The sequence below is a fragment of the Coenobita brevimanus genome, chromosome 27, assembly GCF_032717465.1.
Source record: "Coenobita brevimanus isolate Jiangsu-jjx chromosome 27, ASM3271746v2, whole genome shotgun sequence".
NCBI classification, from domain to species: domain Eukaryota; kingdom Metazoa; phylum Arthropoda; class Malacostraca; order Decapoda; family Coenobitidae; genus Coenobita; species Coenobita brevimanus.
The window spans coordinates 47,707-53,671 of NC_136980.1; positions in this window are offsets into that span (position 1 = coordinate 47,707).

A 5,965-nucleotide genomic window follows, 5' to 3' on the forward strand; every position below is an offset into this window, starting at 1 on the left:
TAATTGTCTATGGTGAGGATTTTGATTCACATGTACAGAACCTAGATGAGGTCCTTGCCAGACTTAAGGAAGCTCAACTTACTCTTAAGTTAGAGAAGTGCAGTTTTTTCAAGGATGAAGTGTCTTACCTCGGACACATAATTTCTGCAGAAGGCTTGCGGCCCCAACCGGATAAAGTCCGAGCCATAAGGGAAATTGCTGTTCCTAAGACACTGAAGGAACTCCAATCTTTCTTAGGGTTAGTTAATTATTACCGTAGATTCATAAGTGACTATGCTAAGATTGCTCTGCCTCTCACAAAATTGACTCGTGGAAAGAAGGAAGTGAAAAACAGTAACGATGAGGCTGATCAAGCTTTTAGAAGTCTGAAAAGTAAGCTTACTGACGACATCGTACTCAAGTTTCCCTCCTTTGATAAACCATTCTATCTGACAACTGACGCGAGTGGTACTGCGATAGGTGGGGTATTACAACAGGAAGATGAGGATGGACACCTTAGACCGTTGACATATTTTAGTAGAGCATTAAATAAAGCTGAGCTTAATTATGTCACTATCGAGCAAGAAGCCTTAAGTACTGTGTACGGATTGCGGATAAATCGGCCTCTTGTCTTGGGATACAAAGTGATTGTGCAGACGGATCACCGACCCCTCACGTGGCTCTTTAATGTGAAGGAGCCTTCTGGCAGAATAGCTAGATGGCAGATACAGGTTGCCGAATACGACTTAGAGGTATCCTACCTGCCAGGACACCAGAACCGAGTGGCTGACGCCTTGTCACGTCTTCGCAGAGAGCAAGACGAAGATATAGAACTTATAGCTGTTACGAGGGGCGTGACCGATACAGACACTGTTAGCTGGAATCTTGACGAACTGCGGAAGCAGCAAGATGCGCATCCGGTTTGGGGATCATTGAAGCGGTATCTTCGCGGCATTGCGGAAATATTGAAATTGAAGCACGTCACTACGACTCCATATCACCCTTCTGCGAATGGATTAGTAGAAAGAGTGAACGGAACTGTCATTCAAATCTTACGTACGATGATCGACAGTAATGCAAGCCATTGGCACCGAATGATACATTTGGCATGCATGGCTTATAATTCAGGGTATAATAGGTCGATCAGGGACTCGCCCTATTTCCTGTTGTACCTGAGAGACCCACAAGTACCCTATGAAACGATACATGAGACTCAACCTCATTACAATGTAGATGATGCGAAACATATGCTAGCAGCCATGGCCACTAAAGTATTTCAAAGATGTCAATTGTACTTGGACCGGGCTAGTACCGAGAATGAGAATTACAGGGCTAAAAAGGCTGTAGTAAAACCGATCAAGGCAGGAGACAGAGTGTACGTACGCACGATTCCTAAACGGGGAGTTGCTAAGAAGTTACAGCCTCTCTATGCAGGACCATACAGAGTCACGGAGCGTGTTAGTGATGTTGTAATTAAAGTACGACGTGTGAAGGATGGAGCTGTCTCCACCCTTCATGTTGATCGTGTGCGAGTAATCCCCGAATCTTGCCTCACCACTAAGGATAATAAGAATGTACGTAAGGCATACCCAATATATGAAACAGATGATGATGATCATGATGATGATGGCGAGGACGGCTCAGAGGATTTTACAGCCATTCCGGTATCTAGCCGCGGTACGACACAATCATCCAACACGCCAGTAAATCAAAGCTCTATGGGTGCTACCAACCCAGTTCAGCAGAGTGGGAATGAAAGTGATAATGAAAGTAGAAGCGAAAATGAGAGAGAGGATGGAGGCGAGATAGAAAACGGAGCGAGCAGTCACGAGGCGAGTGGAGAAGGGGAGTCCCCGAGTAAAGTGGTCGGCCCGGCGCCAGATCGTTTCTCCCCGGCTAGCAGCCTCAGCCCTGCGTCGGCCCCTAGATACAGCCTAAGATCACGCACAACAGTAGACGATTTACCTCTAGTTATGGATAGGCCAATAGAACACACTGACAGGAAGACAAGTAAAGAATAAGTTACTAGTCATGCTATTTTATTTTTGTTCCAGATTATGCTGCTTGCAGTCGTAGTATCAGGAAAGACTAGGCACATTGACCCCCACGTTGAGAAACCTGCTCCAACAGGCCTCATCTATTCTCCAGTCTCCAAACTTATATCAACTGGAAATCATTATGTTGTCCCTGTCTTGTTAATACAGGATGAGTTATACCGACCACTTACTGAGGCACAGGATCTGGTTGACTCTGTCCAGTGGAATATAGATCACATGGACAACTCATCCACCCTTGTGTCGTCATTAAGAGAGACTTTGAAATCATTTCAACATGAGTTTAGAATTAGATTTGATGACTTAAAGAACTCTGTTAATTATTTGTTGTCGGATAAACCACTGTCAGGTGGTAGAACTAGAGGCGCAATTGATCTTGTTGGCAATATTGCTAATGCTTTATTTGGGACTGCTACCCAGAATCAGGTGGACGAAATTCACACTAGATTGGGTCAAATTGAACAGATGTCCGAGAATGAGCGTCGAGTGTTAAATGTTCACTCCCAAATACTAAATACGACCATAAGAGACATGTCACATATGCATGCTGCAATTACTAAATTGCAGCGGGCAGCTAATATTTCACATGCTGTAATTCGGCTCTTCTCCATAAAAACTCTAGCGTTAGAAGGCGAAGCTCGCATATTTGAGGCTTTTCTTAATCTCCAGTTAGCTTTGTCGGATATCATTGCCGATCATGTGAGGATTAAGTTAGGCCTACAGAATATGATGGACAGAGTGTTAGGACTCCATATTATAATTACAAATCATAATAGTTCCGTCATATCCAACGCCTATTTCACTCAGTTATACTACACCGTCTCATCAGATTTGGGGCGATCTTCTCTACGATTTTTGTTCTTCCCTGCTTAGTTCAGTCCTTTAGTTCATTCATGACCCTTGGCTTTCCTTTTTATTTTTATTTTTTTTATGTGGTAGAGCGCAGGTGCACGAGGCTTGACCACCATTAGTCCAGAATATTTAAGGGTAGGCCACCAAGCTACTCCCTGGTAACGTCTACACGTCAAAACATCTGTCCACCTCTGGGACTTGAACTGCGGAGCGCTGGACGCAGAGCTCCCGGTCTGCGGATGTCACTTTTACACTTTGCTAGTTTCTGACGATATCCTACAGTTTCAGAAAACCCTCTTAGGATGACGGGACAGAATCATTTAACCCTTCAGACCAAGAACGATTTATTTACTTTGTCCTAGCTGACCGCACGATTTTATTCAACTTAGGATATCCCCTGACAGAGAAGGGGTTGATGCTGGCTGTATCTAACCCATCAACTTCAAAATTCCTCTCCAGAGCTGAAGAAAATCGTCTGGAGAAAGAATGAAGAAAACTGAAGAAAGTGTTAGAGTGAAAAATGAGTTAGATAAGATTGGTTTGGTTAGGGCAGGGTAGGGTTGGGTCGGTTATGCCAGGGTGGGGTAGGGTTGGGTCGGTTTTGGCAGGGTGAGGTAGGACTGGGATAGTTTTTGCAGGGTGGGGTAGGACTTGGATGGTTTTTGCAGGGTGGGGTAGGATTGGGTCGGTTATGGCAGGGTGGGGTAGGGATGGGTCGGTCTTGGCAGGGTGGGGAAGGGACGGGTCGGTCTTGGCAGCGTGGGGTAGGGACGGGTCGGTCTTGGCAGGGTGGGGTAGGAATGGGTCGGTCTTGGTAGGGTGGGGTAAGATCGGGTCTGTTTTGGCAGGATTGGGTCGGATATGGCAGGGTGGGGTAAGATCGGGTCGGTTTTGGCAGAGTGGGGTAGGATTGGGTCGGTTTTGGCAGGGTGGGGTAGGATTGGGTCGGTTTTGGCAGGGTGGGGTAGGGATGGGTCGGTTATGGCAGGGTTAAATAGAGGTGGGTCGATTAGGGCAGGCGAGGGTAAGCATGGGTAGGTTATGGTTGCGTTGGGGAGGGTAGGATAGGTTATGGCAGGGTAGGATAGGGCTGGGTGGTGGTGGACTGGGTAGGGTAGGGCTGGGTAGGGTAGTGTAGGGCTGGGTAGGGTAGGGTAGGCTGAATCAGGGTAGTGTAGGGTACAGAAGAGTGGTGGGTATAACTGCCGTTTAGTTCCGTCATATCCAACGCCTATTTCACTCAGTTATACTACACCGTCTCATCAAATTTGGGGCGATCTTCTCTACGATTTTTGTTCTTCTCCGCTTAGTTCAGTCCTTTAGTTCATTCATGACCCTTGGCTTTCCTTCTTTTTTTTTATGAGGTGGAGCGCGGGGGCACGAGGCTAGACCACCATTAGTCCAGAATATTAAAGGGTAGGCCACCAAGCTACGCCCTGGTAACGTCTACACGTCAAAACATCTGTCCATTTCTGGGACTTGAACTGCGGAGCGCTGGACGCAGAGCTCCCGGTCTGCGGATGTCACTTTTACACTTTGCTAGTTTCTGACGATATCCTACAGCTTCAGAAAACCCTCTTAGGATGACGGGACCGAATCATTTAATCTTTCAAGCCGAGAACAACTTATTTACATTGTCCTGGCTGACCGCATGATTTTATTCAGCTTAGGAGATCCCCTGATAGAGATGGGGTTGATGATGGCAGTATTTAACCCTTCCAGTTCGAAATTTCTCTCTACTGTAGAGGTGAAGAAAATCATCCGAAGGTAGAGAGAAGAAAACAGGAAAAGTAATGTAGTGGTGAAAGGGCTGTACAGGGGAGGGTAGGTTAAAGTAGGGTAGAGTTGGGTCGGCAATGGCAGGGTAGGGTAGGGTAGGCTGAGGTAGGCTAGTGTAGGGTTGAGAAGAGTAGGGTAGGGTAAATTTAACTGAATAAGTATATACAATAAAATCTGGCGATACAACAACCAGGGTCATATGCCGCCGGACGACAACGAGAATAAAAGCACTCGAAAAAATGAAATACACACACACACACACACACACACACACACACACACACACACACACACACACACACACACACACACACACACACACACACACACACACACACACACACACACACACACACACACACACACACACACACACACACACACACACACACACACACACACACACACACACACACACACACACACACACACACACACACACACACACACACACACACACACACACACACACACACACACACACACACACACACACACACACACACACACACACACACACACACACACACACACACACACACACACACACACACACACACACACACACACACACACACACACACACACACACACACACACACACACACACACACACACACACACACACACACACACACACACACACACACACACACACACACACACACACACACACACACACACACACACACACACACACACACACACACACACACACACACACACACACACACACACACACACACACACACACACACACACACACACACACACACACACACACACACACACACACACACACACACACACACACACACACACACACACACACACACACACACACACACACACACACACACACACACACACACACACACACACACACACACACACACACACACACACACACACACACACACACACACACACACACACACACACACACACACAATTCATAATTAAAACAAGAAAAACACTTAAACACTAAGAACACTAAAACCACTGTATACTAAATTTTACACGGTAGTGCAGCTGCCTACACCAAGCAAAGGTTTCCCCCTCCACCACAACAAGCATCCTCTCCAAGTACCAACAGAAGACTACAATCCCTCTCCTGCCCGGTGCTCAGAGAGGTAACGATGGCGCAATTCCCCAACAGTGGACACCATCAGCAAAAGCCGAAGAGTCAGGGGGACGAAGCATTTCACACAGAAAGTAGGGGGAGAGTCCTCCATTAAAAATCAATAAGAGAACCAGGAATGGCCCATTCGGAGCCAGCATAAAGCCGTCTCCCACCTGCA